Raw genomic sequence first — 15939 nt, forward strand, 5'->3', positions numbered from 1 at the left:
GAGTTAATATTTGTAATAAATTATGGCAAATAAATAACAATACAATCAACAATGTGGTGAAAAATAAGTGATATCAGCAGTTTCTTTGTTTTACCAAAACACTATTATATGGTACCGGGTGGGGATGTGTTGCTTGGTGTCTTCGGCGGCATGCTTCAGTGATATAGCACTATAAAAAGGGCAACAGTATTCCACTATACAAGAAGACACAAAACGAACATACCGCACGGTCTCCCAGTACACTCACCTCGCACAACATACACGCAACACACCGCATACATGGGAGGCCGTCCTTATATGACCATAGCCTGTTAATAGGACGTTAATAAATCCAAACAAACAAATATATGGTACTCATAAATCTGAGAAACAGTTATGCAAAAATTTCAAAATTACATCTTTTATTTCTTTTGATAGAATTTTCAAAATACAGAAGTTCACCAAATGATATATTATATAGATGTGATGTACATTTATTTTCAAAAATTGAAGAAGTATATTTTTAAGTAGTGGCATTACTGAACTGTTGTCTATAGAACATAATTTCAGTTTCTCGTACATATATCTCGTCAGACAAAAACTTCACACAAGTCTGGAAAATGTCACTGTTTTAAGGAAAGAAAAGTAAAATGGGCAACATTATGTACAGTGTATCACAAAAAGTCACATCATTTCATTATTGGCAGAAAACACAGCTCTTCATGTTCTGATCACTTGCTAGACCCAACACACTTTTTATGCACCCATTTGCTGCATATTTGACATTGATGTCTCCTTAGCAATTTGGATGACGTTGCAGAACAAAAAGGCAAGTCACATGTTGTTTTGCTGACTTCCATGGACTCTGCTGTAATGCGTTTCATGATGTGTTTCCTGTAGTTACGGGTATGGCACTGTAGCATCACAGCAGGGCGGAGCAATCTTTCAAAATTGCTTCAGCATTCTAATAAGATTTAAAAAAAAATGCTGTTATGTTTCATTTTGATGGAAAATACAAAGTTATTTGCATGAAATGCAAAAAAAATATATACATATATATAAAAGAATGACTGAATAGATAACTAAAAAATGCTTGTTTATGCTTTGTACATAAATGTGTAATACTTGTAGCATGCGGATTGGGTAAATATTGACATTGCTAAACATATGTATCGACTTTCATTCAGATATTTGTTTATCAAGTAGACGTTGGATTTTCTGAATCAATAAAAAAAATCTAAGACACTTTGACAATCCTGCTATAAGGTATAACTGAAATTGGTTTCTTAGAATTTTAATATAATATACAGTATGCTTACCATCAGAACAAACACGCCACAGGAGTGACCATCTGATTGTTGATTGGATGTGCTACTGCCAACAGTCCAATGTTTGTTCATTCTTTCTGGCTGCCATGAAGTTCCTAAAAAAATAGCATTCATTAAATACTTATTCCTTAACCAAAACTGTGCCCTCTTTAACCTAAACTGTGCCCATTAATTTTCATATTTCACTGTAGTGGCAAAAAATATATTTTTTCCTGAAGTCTGAAGGACTAATGCAGTTTGTTATTCATATGTCACAGATAAAAAGGTCGGAGTTTTCAGTACTGTTAAATGATACAGCTCTATGATATTGAATTTGAACAAGGCACAAGAAATAATATATTTCTCATCACTTCGGTATCAATGTTATGATATACATAGCTAAATTAAGCTACAATGTATACAACAACTTACATCCAATGTCTACAGAATCTGTCTGTTCTTTCCTTGCATGGTAAGGAATCAAGTAACTCGACAGTGCAGGTGGTCATGGATGCTGAAACCAATGCTGCTTATGACAAACCGGCAGTAGTACATGTTGGAATTCCTCAAGAGGAATCTAAAAGGAGCAAAGTACAGTAATTTTAGAGTGATATTTTGATAAAAAATGCTATTTCTTAAAAACAATTTAAAATGTTGTAATAAACTGTGCATTACAATACATGTATACCTTTGTTGAAATTTATGTGATGTGTAATTTCTGTTAATTATGTGAAGGCCTACTTGATCACAAAAATTTCCACCGTGCAAAATATATTTGTAAATGTATAACACTATATGTAGCTTAAAATCTGAAGGTATATTTCACAAAAAATAACATTGCAAATTGCAAAATAAAGCAAATATCCACTTTTACAATGTATGTATATTCATCATATTTAAAAAGAATTCAAATTTGCATGAAATTCGGATTTGCAATATGAAAATTGCCAATAGAATAATTCATATGTTTATTCATATAGTTATAGCAATTATACTTATATATATTATACATCAGTTGTCATCAAATCTATAACTCATTCATTGTAATTACCTGGGGATAGAGCCATGCATCATATTGACCATCTTCCCACTTGTTTGCAAGAAAGCAAGGCAGTATGTAGCATCCTAGGTCATGTGTTGTACTCTGATCTAAGTAGACTAAGGTAAGCATGAATCACCTAAAAAGATATAAAATAAAAGTTATGGTAACGTATTACTGCAATGAAAATATGTTTTATCTTCAATGTTATTGAGTGGTCACTATTTTGGCAATATGCAATAAGTAATCACTACAAGCTTCTAATATATCATGTTCTCTATCGCTATCATCTTTTCTGATTTAAATAAGAATATAAATACATTTTTTTGCAATATTGTTTTTTGTACCAAATATTGATCTTATTGATTCAAAATATCAAACAACTCTTGTCTTATATCTTTTCCATGACCTATTGTAATATCAAAACCACAATGCACCTTTAAAGAAATTAAAAAAAAATAACAATTACAAGAGCTTAAAGTTATCATGGAGGATGTCCTTTTTAAATTTCTGTTGTATATGTCGAAACGAATTTTCTTATGGAAAGGACATTCAAAGTTTCATGAGGAATGATTACTCACTTGGTCATTAAGCCAGTGTTTCTGATACAGGGTGGTGAGGTCTTGTCTATGCGTAACATCGCCCACACGCATTTGAAGGGAGGTTTTAGTCATCTTACTTGGTTAGTTTCTAGATACAAATGTTGACAGAGGCACTTCATCCAATGTTGGAAGTAAGTCCTTAGGGCTAAGGTGATCATGGTATGCTATAGTAAGAATGGCAGACGAGAGTACAAATGGGTCCAACTCGGTTATCAGGTCTACAGTCTTGGCAGGAGATGTTATATACCAGGAAAGCAATGCTGACTCGCAATCCAACATGTCATCCTCAAATCGCTCATCAGCGTCCTTAACAAGAGAGAAGGTCGGTGAATCCAATGCAGACTGAAGATCTTTTGGTTGTCTCACTTGGTACTGTGCGCATCTGGTGAAAATTTCTTCCTTAGTACTGCTGTCAAGTGTATGGACATACTCTGTAATGCTCTTTGGTAATGGACCCTTTATCTTGTCTTCTGCATTTTTCTTCTTGAATACATCAGTGGCTCTTATAGGTTCTGGATGTGAAGCTTTCTTTAATTTCCTCCTTGAAGGCAAGATATGGACTTGATCTCTAGGTTTTATATTCCTGTTCAATCGTGGTTTCTGGATTTGTTGATTTTCTTTTGTGGCATGTGGTACAGCATCCTCTGTTTTCACTGATGGTGATGTAGATGGGGGGGGTTGTTTTCACTATTGATGGTGTAGATGGGGGATTCTGACTTGTGTTGCCATCTTTTGGTGTCCTGTACCTTTTCATATCTTTGATGTTTACCTTCTTCTTTCTTTCCTCCACTCTGTAGACACCTTTGCCAACATCTTCCTGTATTGTGAAAGAACCTGTCCACCTACTTTGGATTTTGTCACCTTTCCTGTTCACTCTCCTCTTGTTCTTCAATAGCACTAATTCCCCAGGCTTGAAAATGGTTCCTTCGTTTTTCTGGTCATAATACATCTTCTGTTTCTTTTGTGAATTTGCGATTTCCTGCGTTGCCTGCTGCTTGGTCTTTACTAGTTCTACAAACGAGGAAATGCGAAGGCTTACAACTTCCTCTAACTCCTCTTCAGATATGGGGGACATCGAGGAACTCGTTGATAGAATATCAAGTGGATAGGTAGAGTTGCCTCTCTTCCATATGTCAAATAGAACGGTGTCTGTTTAGTGGATGCCTGGCGAGATGTCCTCATTGCAAAGGCAACTTGCTGTAGAAAGAGGTCCCAGTCATTTTGGTACTCGTTGACGTACTTTGTGAGGGCACTGCATAAAGTTTGATTATTGCGTTCAGTCAATCCATTTGTCTGAGGGTGGTATGGTGTGGTGACTATGGTCGAACTGCAGGCGCTTGCAAAGGTCGTCATTCACAAGGTTACAGAACTCGCGACCATTGTCTGTGAGGATCACCTCGGGGGTTCCATGTCTGCATATTGTGTCTATAACAAAGGACGAAATCTCGCTGGCATCCTTAGAGGGTATCGCCTTCACTTCTGGCCATTTTGTTAGGTAGTCAGTCATGACGATTATGTATTTGTTTCCTCTTGAAGTTTCTTTCAGGGGTCCAACCAAGTCCATTCCCCACATTCTAAATGCCTTGTTATTCACGGGTATTGGATTGAGGGTTGACGATGCCTTCCCTAACTGGTTCTGACGCTGACATTTATCACACTGTCTGATATGATTCTGGACATCCTTCCCAAGAGTTGGCCAATAGTACCGTGTTTTTACTTTTTCTGAAGTCCTATTTACACCTTGATGCCCACTTAATGGATCCTCGTGGCAAGCTCTCAGGATATGGGTCACTTCCTCTGGTTTTACCACTCTCAATGGTCCATGCTTCTTATGGTTGTAAAAAAAGAGTTCCATCCAGTATAGAAAAAGGCCTCACCCTTTTTCTGAAATTGCCCTTAGTGTTGGATTCCTAAAAAAGGAAAAAAGAAAGTCAATTAGCTCCTAATTAAAAAAATTCAATTTTAATCAAGCCATGATGTAATATATAAAGTGTGAAATTAGTAGAATAGTGCTGCTGATGAGATTGGTAATAAAGATCTAGATATTGGCAAGTTGATATAGATGATGAAGATAATGATGATGTTGTTCGTAATGATGATGATCGATGTTGATCAAGTTTTTTGATGACATTCTTGATGATGAAGATGATGTTAAAGATGTTAATGTTGTTGAAGATGAAGATGATGATTAACGACGATGATGATATTGATGATGTATAATACTTTTGTTTGTTTGTTTGTTTGATTTATTAACGTCCTATTAACAGCTATGGTCATGTAAGGACGGCCTCCCATGCATGCGCCTCCCATGCATGCGGTGTGTTGCGTGTATGTTGTGCGAGGTGAGTGTACTGGGAGACTGCGGTATGTTCGTGTTGTGTCTTCTTGTATAGTGGAACTGTTGCCCTTTTTATAGTGCTATATCACTGAAGCATGCCTCCGAAGACACCAACCAAACACACCCCACCCGGTCACATTATACTGACAACGGGCGAACCAGTCGTCCCACTCCCTGTATGCTGAACGCTAAGCAGAAGCAGAAACTACCACTTTTATAGACTTTGGTGTGTCTCGGCCAGGGGACAGAACCCAGAGCCTTCCTCACAGGGGCGAACGCTCAACTCGAGGCCAAAAGTGAGGCGGTGCCAAGGGAGGCATTAGGAAAGATAAAGTCAGTTAGGAAGAAGAGAAAAGATAAGATCCTAAATTTAGTCGCCTTTTACGATCATGCAATAGGGGCAGCAGGTACAAACTTTGTTGATGATAATGATGATGTTGTTTATAATCATGATGATGGATGTTGATCAATTTTTTGATGACATTTTTGATGATGATGTTAAAGATGTTAATGTTGTTGAAGATGAAGCTGATTATAAACAACAATGATGACAATGATGATGATGAAGATGTATAATACTTTGTTGATGATAATGATGATGTTGTTTATAATCATGATGATGGATGTTGATCAATTTTTTGATGACATTTTGGATGATGATGTTAAAGATGTTAATGTTGTTGAAGATGAAGCTGATTATAAACAACAATGATGACAAGGATGATGATGATGATGAAGATGATGATGTTAATGTTGTTGATATGATGAGTATGATTAAGCAGACATAAATTAAGAGGTATATTTGGAAATATATTCCTAGAGAAAAAGTTATCCGCATATACATTATGTAGATGATAATGATGATCTGATGATGATGATAAAGATGATGAGATTAAGCCTGATGATGATGGTAGTTATGCTGATGTAGATGATGCAGTCGTAGATGGTGATAAATGTTTATGACAATGACAATTATGATGGTGAGTGATGATGGAAATGAAGTGGTGAATTAGTAATTGGTGATGTAATACAAGATAAAAAAAATAATTTATAGGATAGTGATAATCATCATTAAGTGAGATAAATTGAAAAAAAGATTAGGAGGTTCATATCCAATGCCTATAGATATTGATTTATCTGACATAGATTAGGAGTGGGGATACTTATTCTACGGCTATAGATATTGACTTATCTGACATTGGTGAGGGGGGATACTTATCCTACGTCTATAGATATTGACTTATCTGACATAGGTTAGGGGGATACTTATCATATTGCTATAGATATTGACTTATCTGACATAGGTTAGGGGGGATACTTATCATATGGCTATAGATATTGACTTATCTGATATAGATTAGGGGGGATAATTATCCTATGGCTATAGATATTGACTTATCTGATATGGGTTAGGGGGGATACTTATCCTACGGCTATAGATATTGACTTATCTGACATAGGTTAGGGGGGATACTTATCCTACGGCTATTGATATCGACTTTTCTGATATAGAATAGGGGGATACATATCCTATGGCTATAGATATTGGCTTATCTGACATACTGGTTAGGGGGGATACATATCCTATGGCTATATATACGGACTGATCTGACATAGGTTAAGGGGGATACAAATCCTATGGCTATAGATATTGACTTTTCTGATATAGAATAGGGGTGATACATATCATATGGCTATATATATTGACTTATCTGATATAGAATAGGGGGGATACATATCCTATGGCTATATATGTTGACTTATCTGATATAGAATAGGGGGGATACGTATCCTATGGCTATAGATATTGACTTATCTGACGTAGATAAGGGGGATACATATCCTACGGCTATAGATATTGACTTATCTGATATAAATGAGGGGGGATACTTATCCTATGGCTATAGATATTGACTTATCTGATATAGGTTAGGGGGGGATACATATCCTTTGGCTATATATATTGACTTATCTGATATAGGTTAGGGGGATACATATCATATGGCTACAGGTATTGACTTATCTGATATAGAATAGGGGGATACTTATCCTACGGCTATAGATATTGACTTATCTGACATAGGTTAGGGGGGATACTTATCCTACGGCTATTGATATTGACTTTTCTGATATAGGTTAGGGGGGATACATATCCTACGGCTATAGATATTGACTTATCTGATATAAATAAGGGGGATACTTATCCTATGGCTATAGATATTGACTTATCTGACATACTGGTTAGGGGGGATACATATCCTATGGATATATATACGGACTGATCTGACATAGGTTAAGGGGGATACAAATCCTATGGCTATAGATATTGACTTTTCTGATATAAAATAGGGGTGATACATATCCTATGGCTATAGATATTGACTTATGTGATACAGAATAGGGGGGATACATATCCTATGGCTATAGATATTGACTTATCTGACGAAGGTTAGTGGGGATACTTATCCTACGGCTATTGATATTGGCTTTTCTGATATAGGTTAGGGGGGATACATATCCTATGGCTATATATATTGACTTATCTGATATAGGTTAGGGGGGATACATATCATATGGCTATAGATATTGACGTATCTGATATAAATTAGGGTGGATACCTATCCTTTGGCTATAGATATTGACTTATCTGACATACTGGTTAGGGGGGGATACATATCCTATGGCTATAGATACTTACTGATCTGACATAGGTTAGGTGGGATACATATCCTATGGCTATATATATTGACTAATCTGATATAAATTAGGGGGGATACTTATCCTATGGCTATAGATATTGACTTATCTGACATATCCTATGGCTATAGATACTTACTGATCTGACATAGGTTAGGTGGGATACATATCCTATGGCTATAGATACTTACTGATCTGACATAGGTTAGGTGGGATACATATCCTATGGCTATAGATATTGACTAATCTGATATAAATTAGGGGGGGATACTTATCCTATGGCTATAGATATTGACTTATCTGACATACTGGTTAGGGGGATACATATCCTATGGCTATAGATACTTACTGATCTGACATAGGTTAAGGGGGATACATATCCTATGGCTATAGATATTGACTTTTCTGATATAGAATAGGGGTGATACATATCCTATGGCTATAGATATTGGCTTATCTGATATAGATTAGGGGGGATACATATCCTATGGCTATAGATATTGACTTATGTGATATAGAATAGGGGTGATACATATCCTTTGGCTATAGATATTGACTTATCTGACATAGATAAGGGGTGATACATATCCTACGGCTATAGATATTGACTTATCTGATATAAATTAGGGGGATACATATCCTATGGCTATAGATATTGACTTATCTGATATAGGTTAGGGGGATACATATCCTATGGCTATAGATACTGACTGATCTGACATAGTTTTAGGGGAGTACATATCATATGGCTATAGATATTGACTTATCTGACATAGGTTAGGGGGGATACATATCCTATGGCTATAGATATTGGCTTATCTGATATAGATTAGGGGGGATACATATCCTATAGCTATAGATATTGACTTATCTGATATAGAATAGGGGGATACATATCCTATGGCTATAGATATTGACTTATCTGACATAGATAAGGGGTGATACATATCCTACGGCTATAGATATTGACTTATCTGATATAAATTAGGGGGATACATATCCTATGGCTTTAGATATTGACTTATCTGATATAGGTTAGGGGGGATACATATCCTATGGCTATAGATACTGACTGATCTGACATAGTTTAGGGGATACATATCCTATGGCTATAGATATTGACTTATCTGACATAGGTTAGGGGGATACATATCCTATGGCTATAGATATTGACTTATCTGACATAAATTATGGGGGGATACTTATCCTATGGCTATAGATATTGACTTATCTGACATACTGGTTAGGGGGGATACATATCCTATGGCTATAGATATTGACTTATCTGATATAGGTTAGGGGGGATACATATCCTATGGCTATAGATATTGACTTATCTGATATAGGTTAGGGGATACATATATCCTACGGCTATAGATACTGACCTATCTGACGTAGATTAGGGGGGATACTTGTCCTACGACTATAGATAATTGTCTTATCTAATATAGGTTTGTGAAATACTTTAAACATGACTATATATATATTGACTATAGTTTATCCAATACAATGAAATTCATGACGAGAATAATTCGTATAAATGACTTGTAATGATAATTATTAAATCATTATTCTTGATTTATTAATTCTCATTAATCTCGTACCTGGTAATTTTACTGAAAAAAATCATGTCTTTGCGGCTGTCTAAATGGGTCTTTAACATAAATTGTCTTATTTTCATTAAGAGTTCTTTTTTTTTTTGATATTTTCATTAATTTATTCATATCAACCATTATTAAAGAAGAAAATAGAAACAAGATAAGTTATTGGTAAAATATTTGGTAAAAGATGCAATATGTCAGATCAGTAAGTATCTATAGCCATAGGATATGTACTGACGCTGTTACTTTTTTATATCCTGTTCCTAAATAATAAAAAATCAATATATTTTTGTCAATGATTTAAACTTAAGAAAATTTTCAGATAATGAAATATTGAAATGAAATGTACATCTTCTTTCACTAACTTTCAAAGTTTCTCAGGAGATTTCTATGGAAAATATTTAACTTGCTATCCAAATCATAAAATAAAAAATGTTTATAGTGGTGTTTTTAGAAGAATCATTTCTAAAGTTAATAAGAATTATTCATAATATATCTTATTCCAAAAAATGACCTTGATCATGACATCTTTTTTATCTACTTATTTTTTAAATTGTAAAAACTACTAGGACAGAAAAAAATTAAGTATATACGAGCTATTATTTTTTTTTCACAATTAATTATTTCTCGCTCAGCAATACAATTGTAAACATACTGTATATAGCTATTAATACTTGTATGGTATGTTCGCGCCGAAAAAAATGAAGTTTTTTCTCTATCAAAAAGTGACAATTTTTTATATTGACTCATATGGACTTTGATCTGCTTATTTATTTATGCATGTTAAATCTATGATATAATAAAAAATACTTACAAGTACATGCTGTGGCCATTTTCTCTTATCTGTTGGACTTTGAAGAAACCCGATGTATTGATTAATCACTTCTATCTCCATGTTGCCAGCTTCAGGTTCTTCTCAGCAATGACTTTTAGTTGTAATTGTATTGTTTTACCTGATCCTAATACCTACCTGTGTGAACAGGTCATTTCCAGGTGATAATGCTTAAAACAACATTCTGCCACCCAAGACAGATTCCCCATCTAAACATAGCCCCATGCCAACAGTGCACTCAGGTGATACCAGGGTATTGTTTTCTTTTAATTTATATACTTTTCAATCAATTCCAATAATTATTGTTTATTTCAACAATTTTATGAGTCTGCATGCTGTTTTAAAATATACATTATTCAGTTTTACTGGAAAATAAAAAAAATATAAGAAACAAACAAGCATTGATAAATCCAGCAGTTTTAAATATGTATTTTGCAAATACATTTCTTTTCAAACTTTTTCCTTTTGAATTTTACTAGTATGCGAATTTTGAGGATTTTTTCTGGGGGGATACATATCCTATGACCACATTTTATATCCGGATACTTATCGTATGGCCTGTTTTAGTACCCGGATACATATCCTATGCATAGGATTTGTATCCGGGTACATATCCTATGGGGGATACAAATCCCACATGACACCGGTTGTATAATAATATGCTTAAATTACTTAATTTGTAAACCAACCAGTAAAATATAAGTACACAAGCTCAATAATATTACGACTTCGTAATATTAAAGCAAGCACACCGAGTTATGTTTACATAGAAAAATTAATTTAATGAAACCGGAAACAGGAACAGCGGGCGGAAGTGCGCAAAGCGACGTCGCAATGGATTTCCACCAAATTTCCTGCTGCACAATTTTTTTCCAAATGGTCAAAAACAGGAAACCGTGTATTTAGTATAAAAAAGTATAAAAAAGTGGTTGCAACAACTATGTAATAAGTTTACAATACAAAAATATTAACTCCAAAAGATCTCTTTTCCATTGAAAATAAAAAAACACGTGTCCGCACGTGATTTTCCCCGGACCAGATTTCCTCGTCGCCAATATTGTAAAAACTCCTATATACGCTAACGACAGCAGCCAACTTACCTAGTCCGCGTTGCAGGGTTGTGGGCCAGTTGGTGTTGTTGTAGTACGGCTAACGTAGTCGTAGGAAAGGGTTCCAAATCCCGGCTTGTAGGGTGTTTCGTATTACACGTCCTCTCAGGTCGGGGTCTAGCTCTGGAACTGGGGCTCTAGCAGGAGCCCCGACGTCGTTTCCGGTGGGTGTTCGGCCAGGGGTCTCCAGGACGCTTGACATCCCTGGGCAATTTCACTACAATGCTTAGTAAGGGAGATAAATCCCAGATACAGAAAATCATTTTATACTAAAGAACCGGAGAAATAAAATGATGAAAAAATAGTTGATATAAATAACTTTATGCATCTTTAGTCATGTTACAAAAAAACTGTAAGAAGGATATGAATGAACATGGCCACCATATTGAAATATATGGTGACATTTTAATCTATAAATTTCAACATACACATTGCATTGCCATAGCATAACAAACCCCTTATAACACACAAGGAAATCTATAACATGTAAGAAAATCAAAGCAATAACAATTACACAAAAGAAATCTACCCGATATATTTTTTCCAGCATTTCGTTTGTCACGCAGCGATATAATGACTGACATGCCAGTGAGACTGGTGCCGCGATGTCGAACATTTAGGGACACCCACCGATTGCCTGTGCCTGAACCTCATTGGCAGCACCTAATGCTGCAGAAGGATATATAGTGGTCTGTTGATCATGACAGGCCTGTGTTGCTGTTGTAACAGGAATTGCTGTTGTTGAAGGGACTGCAGAGGTCTGATTTGGCACATCAAAGGTTGTCAGTCGGAAGGTCTTGCACTTTAGCCTGTCAAGCTGTAAGGACAGATTTCGATACCACAGCTGCCAATTCTGTAAATTTCAAAGCTGTAGCAGGGAGGCCAGTATATATAATTAGTACCTTAACACAGTACATATAGTCAAAGCCATATATAATGTCCAAATCCATATAGGTGTTGAAGCTTGCCCCAATGATAATTGGGTAAACAATAAACCGATATATAGTATGTTATCATATATAGTAATAAAATTCCGATAAATTTGGCTCAGTAAAATTTTTATTTGAATGTACACATATACATGGGCAGTCCTCGATCCAAGTGCCATGAACATGTATAGCCTATATTTAGCTACTTGATATATCTTGATAAGGCGAAATAAGTGTATCAGTACTTTCAGTTATCATTAGATAATTATTTAACGAGCACCCCAGCACTAAGATTAATTAAAGTATCACAAATAAATTAAGCAGAGCTGATATAAACTTGAGTGCATATATTTACAATAACAAATGCATAATTCACCATTGATATGTAAATATGGAAAAAGCTGACATGATAATCCACCCATAGAGCTAGCTTAAATTGATGAGAATGGATAAACGGTAACATTAGATATATGTCATGGCATGGTATGCGATGATATACAAATCAGACAGATACAATATAGCTAGGTACATGAACCACTGGGGCATATATGTATGTATAGACTGACGAATACCAAATAGGAAGAAATTTAAAACAAACGTTTTTTTAGCTCACCTAGCCCGAAGGGCCGATGAGCTTACATGTCATGGCACGGCGTCCGTCTTCCGTCCGTCAACATTTCCTTTAAATCGGTACTAGTCATAGAGATCTGCATGGATTGTAACCAATTTTGGCCACAAACATCCATGGGTGAAGGGGAACAGAACTTGTGTAAATAAATTTTGGCTCTGACCCCCAGGGGGCAGGAGAGGTGGGGCCCAATAGGGAAATTCGAGGTTCGCCCGTTGTCAATATAATGTGACCAGGTTGGGTGTGTTGCTTGGTGTCTTCGGCGGCATGCTTCAGTGATATAGCACAATAAAAAGGGCAATAGTTCCACTATACCAGAAGACATGACTATACCTATTAGCTGTTAATAGGACGTTTGTTTGATTTATTAACGTCCTATTAACAGCTATGGTCATGTAAGGACGGCCTCCCATGTATGCGGTGTGTTGCGTGTATGTTGTGCGAGGTGAGTGTACTGGGAGACTGCGGTATGTTCGTGTTGTGTCTTCTTGTATAGTGGAACTGTTGCCCTTTTTATAGTGCCTATATCACTGAAGCATGCCGCCGAAGACACCAAGCAACACACCCCACCCGGTCACATTATACTGACAACGGGCGAACCAGTCGTCCCACTCCCTGTATGCTGAACGCTAAGCAGGAGCAGAAACTACCACTTTTATAGACTTTGGTGTCTCGGCCAGGGGACAGAACCCAGAGCCTTCCTCACAGGGGCGAACGCTCAACTCAATGCCAAAAGTGAGGCGGTGCCAAGGGAGGCATTAGGAAAGATAAAGTCAGTTAGGAAGAAGAGAAAAGATAATATCCTAAATTAAGTCGCCTTTTACGATCATGCAATAGGGGCTGCAGATACAATTCTAACGCCCTACCTGCTAAATCAAACAAACAGAAAATGTAGAAAATGTGTTATTAGTAATTAGGACAAATACAACACTGTCGATGCATATCATATTATTTATAAGGACAGGAGCACTGCCGGTAGGGCGTTAGAATTGTAACTGATACCCCTAGTGCATGATCGTAAAAGGCGACTAAATTTAGGATCTTATCTTTTCTCTTCCAGCTGACTTTATTTTTCCTAATGCCTCCCTTGGCACCAAGCCCTCAATATCTATTTTGGCCAATTAGGTGAGCGTTCGCCCTGTGAAGAAGGCGCTCTGGGTTCTATCCCCTGGCCGAGAAACACCAAAGTCATCAGAACAGAAACAATGAACCTGCATTAAGAACATTACTTTGCATTACAAACCAGATGGTGATAAAGGCCCTCTGGGCATCTTGTGTAAGATAGATACATATCACAATGTCAGTGCAAACACGACACAGATGTATGTGTTCGAAAAATGATACTAGATATAGGACAGATGCTACTGTTGGTATGAGTTTATTAGGACATGGATGCTGAAGCTGTCGGGTAATAAGGACAGATGCTATCTGTCGTTTTGTGTTGATTAGAACAGTTACTACCCTGTAATGTAAGTAAGAGATATACAACATTGTCGGTACATTTTAATTAGGACAGATACACCACTGCTGTCGATACATGTTGATTAGGACAGATACAACACTGTCGGTACATTTTATTTAGGACAGATACAACACTGTCGGTACATTTTAGTTAGGACAGATACAACACTGTCGGAACATGTTCATTTGGACAAATGCAACACTGTTGGTACATGCAAGATTGCTGATTAGGACATATACAACATGTTTATTAGGACAGATACAACACTGTCGGTACATGTTTTTTAGGATAGATACCCCACTGTCAGAAAATGTGGAATTTGTAATTTGGACAAATACAACAATGTCTATACATATTATGTTGTTAATTAGGACAGGTGCACTGCAGGTAGGGCGTTAGAATTGAACCTGCTACCCCTATTGCATGATCGTAAAAGGCGACTAAATTTAGGATCTTATCTTTTCTCTTCCTAACTGACTTTATTTTTCCCAATGCCTCCCTTGGCACCGCCTCACTTTTGGTCTTGAGTTGAGCGTTCGCCCCTGTGAAGAAGACTCTGGTGTGTCTCGGCAAGGGGAAAGAACCCAAAGTCTATTAAAGGGGTAGTTTCTGCTCCTACTTAGTGCTCAGCACATAGGGAGTGGGACGACTGGTTCGCCCGTTGTCAGTATAATGCGACTAGCTGGGGTGTGTTGCTTGGCGTCTTCGGCGGCATGCTACAGTGATTATATCACTTTAAAAAGGACAATAGTTCCACTATACAAGAAGACACAAAACTCCAAAAACACACCTCGTACTTCACACACGCTACACTCTGAATACATGGGAGGGCGTCCTTACCCTGCAGGTAGGGCGTAAGAATTGTACCTGCTGCCCCTATTGCATGATCGTAAAAGGCGACTAAATTTAGGATCTTATAGTTTCTCTTCCTAACTAACTTTATCCTTCCTAATGCCTCACTTTTGGCCTTGAGTTGAGCGTTCGCCCCTGTGAGGACAATCTGATTAAAATACAGATCCTTATTATCACTACGTTTGATATGAGGATCTGACAACATCTCATTAGGGGTCACGTCAGGATGACCTTTGGAAATGGTCAATCAAATTGGCACTGCCAGAATCTTGACTGGGGACGAACTAGTTTGAAAAAAGCTGTCCGGAATTATTTTCATGCACGTAGTCATCTCGCCCAACGCCCAAAAAGCATAACAATGCTAAATGTATATGCTTACGGGGACGAAATAGCGTCATCAATTGACGTAGAAATGTGTAGAAAATGTATTTGATCTGGAGTACACGTGGTAAAAGGTCATCCGAACGTGACCCCATATGGGATATTGTCAGATCCTACATTGAACGGAGTGGTTATAAGGATCTGTATTTTAATAAGATTGCTGTGAGAAAGGCTCTGGGTTCT

At 36.7% G+C, this 15939-nt stretch overlaps 1 pseudogene; it reads right to left on the minus strand.

Annotated features, from left to right (window-relative positions):
• Nucleotides 1–676: 676 nt before the first annotated feature.
• Nucleotides 677–5115, minus strand: LOC138317088 (uncharacterized; annotated as a pseudogene).
• Nucleotides 5116–15939: the final 10824 nt, after the last annotated feature.

This window comes from Argopecten irradians, chromosome 2 (genome assembly GCF_041381155.1).
Source record: "Argopecten irradians isolate NY chromosome 2, Ai_NY, whole genome shotgun sequence".
Lineage (NCBI taxonomy): Eukaryota > Metazoa > Mollusca > Bivalvia > Pectinida > Pectinidae > Argopecten > Argopecten irradians.